This window comes from Rhea pennata, chromosome 13, assembly GCF_028389875.1.
Source record: "Rhea pennata isolate bPtePen1 chromosome 13, bPtePen1.pri, whole genome shotgun sequence".
Taxonomy (NCBI): domain Eukaryota; kingdom Metazoa; phylum Chordata; class Aves; order Rheiformes; family Rheidae; genus Rhea; species Rhea pennata.
In genome coordinates, this window is record NC_084675.1 from 21434157 (window position 1) to 21446411 (window position 12255).

Here is a 12255-nt window from a genome sequence, read left to right on the forward strand (position 1 = left end):
CGCCGGGGCGGTCCTCGAGGTGCTGCTGGAGGTGACCGGGGGTGGGGAGGGGGGAGCCAGCCCCCCCCCCTTCCCCGCGTGGCGCTGCTGAACCCCAAGTCCTCACCGTTGCACCCCCAAATCCTCAGCGTTGCACCCTTGAATCCTCACCACTGCTTCCCCAAATCGCCACCGCTGCACCCCAGATCGTCACCGCTGCAACCCTGGATCGCCCCCATCGCACCCCAGACCCCCACTGTTCAATTCGCGCTGCTACATCTCCAGATCCCCACTACTGCACCCCCAGACCCCCCACCGCTGCACCCCGAACCCTCACCATCACACCCCCGACCCCCACCGCTGCACCCCGAGCCCGGGGGCCCTGCAGGGCACCGTGTCCCCTGCACCCAGGGGCGCCGGGCTGCGGCTGCCCCCCGCGCCGCGCTGGGGTGCCCATGCCCCCCACCCCCGGCCGTCCCAGCCACGCACTCCAGGGCTCTCCACCTCCGAAAACGGCAACTGCTGATGTCAGGGCCCTTAAAATAGACTTCCAAATGAGCAGCTTCATTAACGGCGGGCTAAAATTAGCCCTTCTCCAGGGTGGGCAGGCGAGCAGGGGCCCCGCCAGCTCGGGGCGGGCTGGGGGGCTGAGCCGGGGGGCTGCCCCACGCGGGCCGTGGCCGCCCGGGAGCCGCTTCTCCACTGCCCCGCGATGGGGGAGGCAGGTTTGGGGGGGAGGGGGGGGGTCATCGTGCCTCGGGGGCGACCCGCCGCGGCAGAGCCCCGGCCAACTCCTCACCGGCTCCGGCGAGCGCGTCGGCAGCCCCGCGCTCCGAGCAGAGCCGGCGGCCAGCGCCGCTCGGCATCGATTAATCTTTGCCCCCCGGGCTCGGGGGAGGCGCGGTGGCGGCCGGCCCCTCTGCCCCCATTACACACGCGTTTATTAACTCCGCCGCTCCCGGCCGTCGACCGCCGGCAATGCCTCGGTACGGGAGCAAGAAACGCTTGGGAATGGGCACACGCTGCCCCCCGGCAGCAGGCTCGCCTTGCCGGCTGCAGGCTCGCCCAAGGCCTTGCACGCTCGCGCGCAGGTCTGCATGCTCGTGCATGGACTTGCACGCTCACGCACGGGCTTGCACGCTCGCACGCTCTCCCCGGGGGAGCCGGGCGAGCAAGGAAGAGCCCGGAGGCAGCCCGCCCGCACCGACGCGCGCGTGCGCACGCACACACCGCCGCCGCGGCACATGATGCTCAGCAGATCTCCGCGGCCCGAAACGCCTCATAATAAATTCATTATTTCAGCCGCCTTCAGCGTGTTCCACGCTCGCTTGCAAAGCAGCAATTTTCCCCCAGTGCTGCGCTGGAGGGGAAAGGCAGCGCGGGGAGGAGAGACGCCGCCCGGGAGGAAAACCCCTCCCCGGGACGCGGCGGGCGGGCGAGGCGACGGCGCGGGCAGAGCTCCTGCCGCGTTTAATCTTTGGGAATTGCCGCTCGCTCGGCCGCTGCCCCGGCCGCGGGCGCCGGGCTGGCGCGGGGCAGAGGGCCGGGAGAGCCCCGAGCCCCCGGGGCGGGGATGGGCCGCCCGGCGCTGCTCCCCGTCCGCAGGCTGGGGCGCGCGACACATGCGCCGAGCGCGCCGGGCCCCCGCGCCGCCCCGCGGCCCCGAACCAGTTCTGCAACTCCCCCCCCGGCGGCCGCCGGATCCCAAGCCGCGGCGGGGCGATAAAATCAGCGCTCCGCCTGGGCTCAGGTCTGCGCGGCGCCGCTCAGCCCACCCCTCCAACGGCGCTGGTGTCCGTCTGTCCGGGCTCCCTGGGGCCCCTGCTCCCCGGACGGGGCGCCCGGCCCAGTCGGCTATGGGGAAACTGAGGCACACTGCAATGCACAGCCTGGCCGGCGCTGAGCTGCGCCAGCCTCCGGAGCCCCGGGAGCCAGGACGCCCGGGTCCCCGTGCCGCCGGAGCTCCCGGAGGCGCCGCTCAGCGCCCTCCAAAGCCGGGGCCTCTCTCCGCCCGGCGGGCGAGAAGGCACCGCGGCGAGCGCCGTCGGCACAGCCCAGCCCTCCAGCACGGCGAGCGAGGGGCTTCTCCAGCCCCTCTCCAGCGGGGCTTCTCCCACGGAAAACGTCCCCGGCTGAAGCTTTGCACCGGGCCGCGCGCGGTGCCGCCCTTGCCTGGGAGCGCCCCGGTTTGCAAACGGGGAGAGGCGGCCGCCCTCGCCCAGCTCCCGCGGGCGCCGCCGGGCCGGGGACGCCAGCCGGCCCGCGTCGAGGTGGGGCCGCCGCGCGCCCCGGCCCCGCCGCCGCGCCTCCCCTGCCGCCGGCTGGTTTTTCCCGGCGGGCAGATCCGGGCTGAAAAACAGGTCGAGTTTGCACCCCGGCAGCAACGCGGGGTCACGTCAGCAGCCCGGATGGCCTCGCCCGGGCAGGCGAGCCGCCGGACGCGGCGTTTCCACCGGGAAACGGGCCAGGGCGGCTCGCGGCTCCGGCTGCGGGGAGCCCCCGGCACGCGCCGGGAGCTCGGGCAACGCAACCGCAGCCCCCGAGACCCGGCGCCCGGCGGGGGCCGCGAGCCGGCGCTCTTTGGGCACCGGGAGGCTCCTCCGCAGCGAGAGCCTGGACCCCGCGGCCGGCGGGATGCACGTGCCAGCAGCAGCCACCCGGCGCCGCGAGGAAGAGGAAGGACGAGGCGGCGACGATGCCTCCGCGGGTGGGAAGGGGCTCGGGGCAGGAAGCCCGGTCCGAGGCGCGGGGCGAGCGGGGAAACCGCCGGCGCGCGAAGGGGTTAAGGCCCCGGCGGCCCTCGCTGGCTTTTGTTCTGCTGCGCTGCCTCTTAACCCCGGGCTGCGGCGATACTTCCTCCCCTTCCACCGCCCCTGCTCCCAATCTGGAGCCGGCATCCAGCTGCAGCCTCTCCGCCGGCGAACAGCTGCTTTGCATAGATTTTCAATGCTAATTGCGTCGCTTTGTGGAGCGCCGGCGCTGCCTCAACGCGGCCGCCGGCGCCGAGCCCGCGCCGAGGCCAGGCAGGCGGCGAGGGGCCGCGCGGGCCCCCGGCTGCCCCCCGGGGCCGCCGCCCGAGCCGGGGCAGGGTGGGGGGCGCGGGCACGGGGTGGCGCGAGCCCCCCGGGGCCGCGCGGAGGGGTTCGGCGAGCCGGCGCGGGATGCCGGGCACACCGGAGCGGCCTCCGTGGCACCGCCTGCCCGCCACGAATACTAATTTCCAAAGCGGGGGACGCCGAATTCCCGAGGGAGGAACACTCGTTTCCAAAGCAGGGAACGCTCGCTTCGGGACCCAACGCCCCGGGCAGGGGCCGGCGGCAGCGGGCGCCTCCTCTGCCCGCCCCGCTCGCCACGGCGTCCCGCCGAGCCGCCGCGCGCCCGCGTTAAAACAGCTCTGCGGCACCTACAACGCGCTCCATTAATTAATTAATCGATCGATTGGAGCCCGCGCTCCTGCCTTCCTCCCGGCCGCGCGCTCCCCGGCACACGGCGGTTTCCTAACGAGCTGCCACGGAGGGGCCTTTCCCTGCGGCGCGGCGCGGCGCGGCACGAGGCTCTCGCTCCCGCTGCCAGCAGAGTCGCCGCCGCTCGCTCTCACCCGGAAAGCGGCTCCGCGGCCCCCGCTTCCCGCGCCGGCCGGGAGGTCTGCGCGTGCCGAGCTCGCGCAAAGCCTGGGCATCGCCGGCGCCCTCCCGGCCTGGCGCGGCCGCGCGCCGGGAGCAGATGGAGCGAACGCCCGCGGGGGGGAGGAATCGAGGGGGCCACGTGCAGCGCGGGTGCAGCGCGGGCGCAGCGCGGGTGCAGCGTGGGCGCCGCGTGTCCCCTGCGCCGTGGCCGGCCCGCTTCCCGGAGACGCGGGCGACAGACACGGGCCCCCCTTGGCTCCCAGCACCCCGAGGCGGACGCCCTCACGGACAGCGCTCGGCCGCTTCGGGGAGAAACCCAGCCCTGCTTTTGGGAAGAGCGGGGTGCCCGCGCCTGCCCCCTGCACTACGGGCTACAGGAGGTGTGCGGGTGGCAGCCGGCATCACGCAGCGCCGCTGGGTGCCGTGGGGGGCAGCCGGGCACCGTGGGGTGCAGCAGCTGGGCACCGTGGGGTGCAGCCAGCATGGCACAGTGCAGCTGGGCACAGCAAGGTGCAGCTGGGCACCGTGGGGTGCAGCAGCTGAGCACCACGGGGTGCAGCCAGCATGGCACAGTGCACCCGGGCACAGCAAGGTGCAGCTGGGCACCGTGGGGTGCAGCCAGGCACCGTGGGGTGCAGCAGCTGAGCACCGTGGGGTGCAGCCAGCATGGCATGGTGCAGCCAGGCACCACGGGGTGCAGCAGCTGAGCACCACGGGGTGCAGCCAGCATGGCATGGTGCAGCTGGGCACCGTGGGGTGCAGCCGGGCACCGCGGGCACAGCCGGGCGCCGCACCGCACCGCCGAGCGTCTCACAGGCGGGAGCCGGGCCCGGCCCCGCACCGCCGCTCCGCTCCGCCGGCCCGGCCGCCGGCGTGCCCGCGCCCCCGGCGCCGCCGCGGGAACCGCAGGCTCTGCCGCCAGCCGCACATTGTTCTCGGCGCGAGAAAACCCCCCTGCCCGGCAGATGGCAGGTATAACAAAGCAGCTTGCTGTGGCCAAGCCAATTATTTATCTAATTATGATTTACCACTTAACCACATGATCTTTCTGCAGAGTTGTGGGCAATTAAAACCAGGGTGATTATGTGGATTATGCAAATCGGCTGGAGCAGAGCGAATAAAATTGGAGATCAGACTTCCGCGCAGGCTGGATCTTGCCGAGGGCAGGGCTCCGCGGGGCAGGAGGGGAGGGAAGGGGCTCGGCGGGCTGCCCCAGAGCCCGGGCAGCGGCCCCGTGCGGCGGGGACGCCCCGGGAGCCGCTGCCTGCCCCCTGCGCCGCGCCGGCGACGCTCACACGGTAACAGCTCCTGCCCTAGCAAAGGTCACGGGCAACCCCTCTCCAGCCGGGCGGCGCGGACGGCGCCGGGGCTGCCCGCCGTCGGCCGGAGCCGTGCCCGCCGCGAGCGGCCCCCGGCCCCTCGCGCGCCCCGCCGCTCCATCGGTTCTGCCGTAATGTGTTTTATGAACACGCAGATGGTACGGCATGGGCCAGAGGGAAGGTTTTACCTTGGGATAAGAAATTAACACTGGCAAATAGCAAATTTACTGCATGTATTTTCATTTTCCTAATACCAGCGCCATCTGCTAGCAATTGGTGCCCCACATCACCAGCTTTTCATTTACACACGGAGAACAGGATGCTGCTGAGGTCTTGGCAAGAGGGGGTTAGACCCTGGGCTGCAGCTTGCTCCTCACCCTGGTGTCACCATGGCCCGGGCACGCGCCGTTCCGGCCGTGGATCCCCGCGACAGGCTGCGCTCAGCCCCTTGCACCACGCTGCCCGGCGTGCACCATCGCCCCGGCACGCACCGCCCCCCCCGCCGGGTCTCATCCTTCCCTTGCATGAAATCGCCTGAAAAACAGCCCCGAGGCGCAGCAAGGAGGGCCCGGAGCAGCAGCAGAGTCTCGCTTTGCAGCGGGACCCGCGCAGCCCGCGGCGGGCAGAGGCGCCCGCCCGTCCGGCGGCGGGCTCCGCGAAAGCCGCGCGCGGCGCCTCCGACCCTTCCTCGCGTCAATGCACAGTCGGCGTTTTGCATTGCAAATTCGGCGGAGGAAGAAGTCTCAGGCTGAGGCCTCCATCTGGCAGCCCTGCCGGCTCCCGGCTGCGAGCAGCCCCGGCCAAGGCGCCGCCGCCGTCCTGGGCGCGGAGCGGGCGGCGAAGGATCCGGGCGTCCTCGAGCCGCCGGAGCCCGTGGCGCTCCGCGGGGCGCGACGGCAGGCGCTGCCCAGAGCCCGGCCGGCTCCCGGAGCAGCTGCGGCTCTTGGCCGCCGCCGCAGCGGGCGGGCGGGCAGCTGGTGCCGAGCCTCTCCTGGAGAGCTCTCCAAAACCAGATGGGGAGGCCGCGATCCTCCCAGGGCTGCAAGCCCCAAGCGCTGGCGGCGGCCGCCCGAGGGGGCTTTGGAGGAAGGGCCGCCCTGCGAAGCGCGGCGGGAGCGCGACGGCTCCGGCGCGTTCCCTATCCCGCCCGGCCGCGACCCGCTCCGGGTCTCGCCGCGCTCTCCGCGTGCAGGGAAGGCGGGGGGGGGGCTCTCCCTGCAGCCCAGCCTGCGCCCCTGCGTGCGCAGCTTCTCCCCCCCCTCCCCTTTTTTTTTTCCTTGCCTACAGTAATCCTCAGCCTTTGGAGCAAATTATTAAAATTCACTTATATTAATCTGCCTGCTGGAATTAATTGAATTTTTACGCTTGGCAAATGTCACCGCGCGCGGGTTGGTGGCCGGCGGGTGCAGCCCGGGCACCGCGAGCCCCACGGCTTTGCCCCACGGGAGGCAGCAGCCTCGGCGGGCTCCGGGCGCCCGCGCACCTCGTGCCACGGCCCTGCCCTCCGTGGGCGCCCGGGCACTAACCGCCCGCCGACCCCCCCGGCTCCCGGTGCCTCGGGACTCGCGCTAACAGCGGAGCCGGCACCACGCGGCAGCCGACCCGGGACAAACTCGGGAGGCGCCGGCGGCGGCTTTTGGGAGGCCGCGAGGACCCGCGTGTGCAGCTACGCGCCGTTCTCAGCCAGGACGGGGCGGGGAGCGCGCTCCGGTCCGCGCCCTGCATCGGTGCCCTGCCGCTGTGCCGAGGGACGCAGCAGCGCGCGGCTCTGCCCGGGGGCTGCACCGCGCCTGGCGGGCTGCACCGGGCCCTGGGGCGGGGGGGGGGGATGCACCGCGTCCCGGCAGGCTGCACCGGGCCCTGGGAGGGGGCTGCACTGTGTCCCAGGGGGGAGGCACCGCGTCCTAGAGGGGCTGCGCCGTGCCCCAGGGGGGCTGCACCGTGCCCCTGGGGGGAGGCACTGCGTCGCAGGGGGGGGCTGCACCACGTCCCAGCGAGCTGCGCCGTGCCCCAGGGGGGCTGCACCGTGCCCCAGGGGGGAGGCACTGCGTCCCGGGGGGGGCTGCACCACGTCCCAGCGAGCTGCGCCGTGCCCCAGGGGGGCTGCACCGTGCCCAGGGGGGAGGCACTGCGTCCCGGGGGGGGCTGCACCACGTCCCAGCGAGCTGCGCCGTGCCCCAGGGGGGCTGCACCGTGCCCCAGGGGGGAGGCACTGCGTCCCAGGGGGGGCTGCACCACGTCCCAGCGAGCTGCGCCGTGCCCCAGGGGGGCTGCACCGTGCCCCTGGGGGGAGGCACTGCGTCCCGGGGGGGGCTGCACACGTCCAGCGAGCTGCGCCGTGCCCCAGGGGGGCTGCACCGTGCCCCTGGGGGGAGGCACTGCGTCCCGGGGGGGGCTGCACCACGTCCCAGCGAGCTGCGCCGTGCCCCAGGGGGGCTGCGCCGTGCCCCCAAGCCCCAGCACGCGCGCCCAGGCCGCGAGACGACAGGCTGCGCTCCGCTCCGCTCGCCTCCCCCCCTTCCCTCCACGCTCCTTGAAAAACTGCCGAAGCGTCTAACTCGCCCGCCTGGAGGGACGCGGGGAAGAGCCCCTGTCTGGCAGGGCACCGAGCCCCGCAGACAACGGCGGGACGAGCCCTTCGGCGAGGGGGAAGGGTCCGGCCGACCCCCCCCCCCCACCGCCGCCGCCGCCGCCCCCCGCCCGGGCCGCCCCGGCAGCCCCCAGCACCCGGGGCGCCCTGCCCGGCCCTGGCGAGCCGGCGGCTCCCGGCCGCGCGGGGACCCCGCGCCGGGGCAGGCGCCGCGCAAACTTGACTCCCGCTCAGCCTCCCTCCCGCCGCTCGCCTGGGATTATCATAAATTAAGACGTAATTACTCCATGGAAATTTACAGCACAAAGATGCGGCGCTAACAAGTGTGTTTCGCAGCAAGTGGGAGACGCACAAAGCGCCGTTGTCTGGCGGGCACAAAAAATCCTCCCCCCCCCCCCCGCCCCAAGGCAGCGCGTCGTCCGTCCGTCCGTCCGCGGGCTCCCGGAGCGGGACGGGCGCGCTCGCTCCCGCCGCTCTCCTCCCGCCACGCGGGCCGGGCAGCGCTCGCCCAGGGCCTCCGGCTTTTCATCCGCGGCTTCCGTCGCCTTCCGAGAGGGGAGCGCGGCGCTGGAGCTGTCAGCACGGGGCGCCCCCCCCTTCCTCCTCCTCCTCCTCCTCCTCCTCGCCCGCCTCTCGCCGCCGGCGCGCGCCCCGCGCCGGTGCTGCCTGCCACGCTCCTGCAGCTGTCACACGCATTAAAAATAATAATCAATGTGGAAAAACAACAACACAGCGCGAAAAAATTTCAGGCGGCTAAAACAAATACAGCAATAAAGGAGCCGGAATCCTCGAAAAGCTATCTGTGCAATTAAGCAGTTTTCTGCTGTACGCCGATAATCACCTAATTATACTATTAATGACAGTCAACCTGCTCGGAAATAAAAGGACATTCTTCCATAACAGGATGCCAGCTGTTTGTTACAGATGTCAAACATCTTTAAAGCATTATTATTAAAAGAAGGGGGGAAGGAAAGGGGAAAAAACAAAAAAGACCCTATAAGCAGAAGCGCAGCCGCCTTCTCCATCCTTGCAAAAAATAACACATGGCAGAAGCGTTCCCGGGCAGAGCGAGGGGGTGCGCGGAGGGGGGGGGGAGCAGCACCCCGCTCGCGTTTTAACTGCGCTTTTAATTCCTGCCAATTAAATAACGCGCTGGAGACGAGGGATGGTTTCTCCTGCGGGATGATGCATCTCCTGGTGACTCAGGCGCTGCCGCCGCCGCCGTCCCCTCCCCGCGTGGAGAGAAGCCGTAAAACCCGCCGCGGCCGCGAGCGAGCGAGCGAGCGCCCGCCCGCGCTGCCCTCCGCGCGGCAGACGGACGCTCGGGATGCTATCCCGGCCGGTGGTTCTTTGAAGCAGGGAGGGTCCTTCGACGTTCGGGTAGAGCCAAGGCGTCATGAACACCCGGCTTCGGCTTTTGACGCGAGGCAGCTGCATTTATTAACCGGAGCGTTGAGGAAATAAAATAATAATAAAATAATAATAATAATAATATGGGGCGGAAGGAGGGGGGGGGCAAACTGAGGGACAGGAAGCAGGGGGGGAGCAGGCACCGTGAATACAGGCAGCAGCCGCTGCCCCTGCGACGGGTCCCAGCCGGGAAAACCCCTGGAAAGGGATTGCACTGAGGCCGGTCAGCCCTCAATGACAGGTCCCAACTGGGAAAACCCCTGGGAAAGGGATGCACTGAGGCCGGTCAGCCCTCAATGACAGGTCCCAACTGGGAAAACCCCTGGGAAAGGGATGCACTGAGGCTGGCTGGCCCCCAGTGACAGGTCCCAGCCAGGAAAATCCCTGGGAAAGGGATGCACTGAGGCCGGTCAGCCCCCGGTGACAGGTCCCAACCAGCAAAACCCTTGGGAAAGAGATGCTTGGAGGCCGGTCAGCTCCCAACAACGAGTCCCAGCTGGGAAAACCCCTGGGAAAGGGATGCACTGAGGCCAGCCGGCCCCCAGTGACGGGTCCCAGCCGGGAAAACCGCCGGAGAAGGGATGCTCGGAGGCCGGTCAGCCCCCAACAACGGGTCCCAGCCGGGAAAACCCCTGGGAAAGGGATGCTCGGAGGCCAGCCGGCCCCGGCGAAGGCCCCTGCCGGCCACGGCGCCCCTGCCCCGGCGCAGCCCGCGCCCGCTGCCTCGCTCCCTCTTCCCCTCCCTCCTCCCCTCTTTCCTTTCTCTCCTTCCTTTCTTCCCCTTGTCAAATAATCACAGGGAAGCTAGCAAGTGGTTGACATGGTTGCCATGACGACCGAATTTAGGACTGGCGAGGGGGGGAGAGGAGGAGGAGGAGGAGGATGGCGGGGCTGGGAGAGGAAGGAAGGAAGGAAGGAGGAGTTTCCGGGGACGGATCCTGCCGGGAGCGGGCGGGCAGCGCCCAGAGACCCCCGCGGCATCGCCCGGTGCCCCGGCATCGCCCGGCGCTGCTGCAGCGGGCGCCGTTCCCGGGAGCTCCCGCGCTCCCCCTGCCCCGGGAAAGGGCCGCGGCGGAGCCGAGCCCCGCGGGTGACTCAGGCGCCGCCGCCTCACCCAGGCGCCTCCCTCTGCTTTGATCCTCGAGCTAAATATGTCCGGGACGGCTTAAAAATAGGAGCCGGTGAGAAAGGGCCTGAGTCAGCAGCCGCCATCGCGGCACGGCCGTGGCGCTCGCCCCGGCAGCGCTTCAGCGGGTTTTACCGCCCGCCGGCGCCCTTCGCGCCGCGCGTCCCACGGCATCTCCCCTTTCCATCGAGGCCGAGGTGCTCCGGCGCCCGGGGGTGAAGCACGGTCCCGCCGGCGGGACCCTCGGGGGGGGAGGGGGGCGGCTCCGGCCGAGCCGTGCATCCCGCTACGCCTCCGGGAAGCCGGCCGGGTCCCATTGCAGGCGGGTGACACCCGTTTTGCAGCTCCCGCACCCCACGGACGGAGCTTAGCAGGATGCACGGGAGGAAGGCGAACTGGCGGGTCCGGGGGAACCGAGCCCGTCCCGGTGCCGACCGGAGGACGCTGCTCCGGTGCCGAGCCGGTAACCGTCTCGCGGAGGCGGCCGCTGGCCCGGCGACCCAAGGGAGGAGCAGAAGGGCACCGAGGAGCACGCGCGGACCACGCACCAGCGGTCCAGCCCCGCAACAGGGCTCGCGGACACCGGGCCCGACCCGCGAGGGCGCGGAGCGGGCACGCGGCCGGGAAGAGCCCCGGACGGCGCCGGTCCCCGGCGGCGCTTGTGCCGCTGCCTCGCCGCCCTCGCGGGCCCAGCCGGGGAAGGTCGAAACCTCCGTCCGCCCTGACCCTACCTGTGCGACCAGCCTCTCCCGACGCCTCCAGCAGCTGCGAGCGGTCGCGCGCAGCGACTTCCCTGTTCGACAGCACCTCGAACAGTCCGCACATAATTTTCCTTAATTGCTCCAAATCTCACAGGCTGACACTTCAACGCTCCTCTCCTGTCTCTCTCTTTTCTCCTCCCCCCCCCTTCTTTTCTTTTTTTCCTTTTTTTTTTTTTTTTTTTTGAGGCTGCCTGGAAAGAAAATAGACCACCTGACGGATGCTCAGAGCGGGCCGCGCCGGGGGGAGGGGAGCGGGTCTCCGCGTGCTTTAGCGGCGCTAGCTGCGACTTCCTGGCACAGCCCCCCTTCCCCAGCTGCAGCATATCTACGGAGAGATATTAAATGCTGGTTGGTTTTACAAGGTGCAGGAATTAGTGCATTAGCAATTACAGTAAAACCGAGAAGTTTCACGCAACAGGAGACGCCATCAGTAAACACTGCTTGATTGGAGCGTGTTGAATACAGAAAAAAAAGGGGGGGGGGGGGAAATATCTCCTTGTATCTGCAGAGCCCTTCTAGGAGTCCCTGCCTGGATTTACCCACCACCAGCAGCCGAAAAAAGCCCCCGGAGAGCGCGGCGCGACTGTGCAGTCGTTATTGATTTCCATTTTAGGCAGCGGAAAAAACAGACCCAAGCGAGAAACGGGAAAGGGGTTTGCGGCGCGGAGGGAGGCCGCCGAGGAGGGGCGCGAGCCCCCGCACGGCGCGGGGCGGCGGCCGCGCGGGTCGCCCCACGCCCCCCGTGGGGCCGAGGGAGCCCTTCGCGGGGGGGCCGAGCAGCGCGGCCGCCCGCCCCCCAGCCCGCTCCCCCCAACCGACCGCGGCGCGCAGAAACCCGCTTCCTGAGCCAAACCACCTTTCCCCGTCGCACGGCCGAGGCAGCGCGCCCGGAAAAGCACCCTGGCCGGGGTGGGGGTGGGGGACCCCACGGGGGGTGGGCTGGGGTGGGGTGCGGGCCCCCCCCCCCGCCTTCGCCCGCTGCCGCGACCCCCCAGCCTCGCTGGCAGCCGAGGAGCCTCCGCACGGCAGCCGGCGGCGAAGCAAAAGTTTGGTGGCCAAAGTGGCGAGCGGGGCGGGGGGGGGGCGGGCGAAGGGAAGGGGGGCGGCACACGGCCCCGCTGCCCCCCACCCCCGGCACAGGGTATAGCGCTATGGCCCCCCCTCCCCGGATCAACACGCCAGCAGAAGCCGTCCCAGCCGGGCGCGCTGCTCCCCCCACACCTCGGTGTGGCTGGGGGCGGGGGGGGGGCCCAGCACTCGTGGAAAGCAGCGGGGAAGGAGGGAAAAAGAGGAGAAAGAGAAAAATAAAACCAAAACCAACCGGGAGAGCCTCGCAGTCGCCGCCCGCTACGCGATCGCGGCTCGCCGAGCCACGAAACGATATTCGGTACCCGGAGAAAGTAACTTCACACCACGCTGCTTCATCCCCCTTCCCTCACTCCAG

The 12255-nt window shown here is 70.4% G+C and overlaps 1 protein-coding gene across 4 annotated transcripts in view; it reads right to left on the reverse strand.

Annotated features, from left to right (window-relative positions):
- Positions 1-12255, reverse strand: part of GSE1 (Gse1 coiled-coil protein) — a 79685-nt gene that overhangs the window by 13871 nt on the left and 53559 nt on the right. The window lies entirely within an intron of this gene.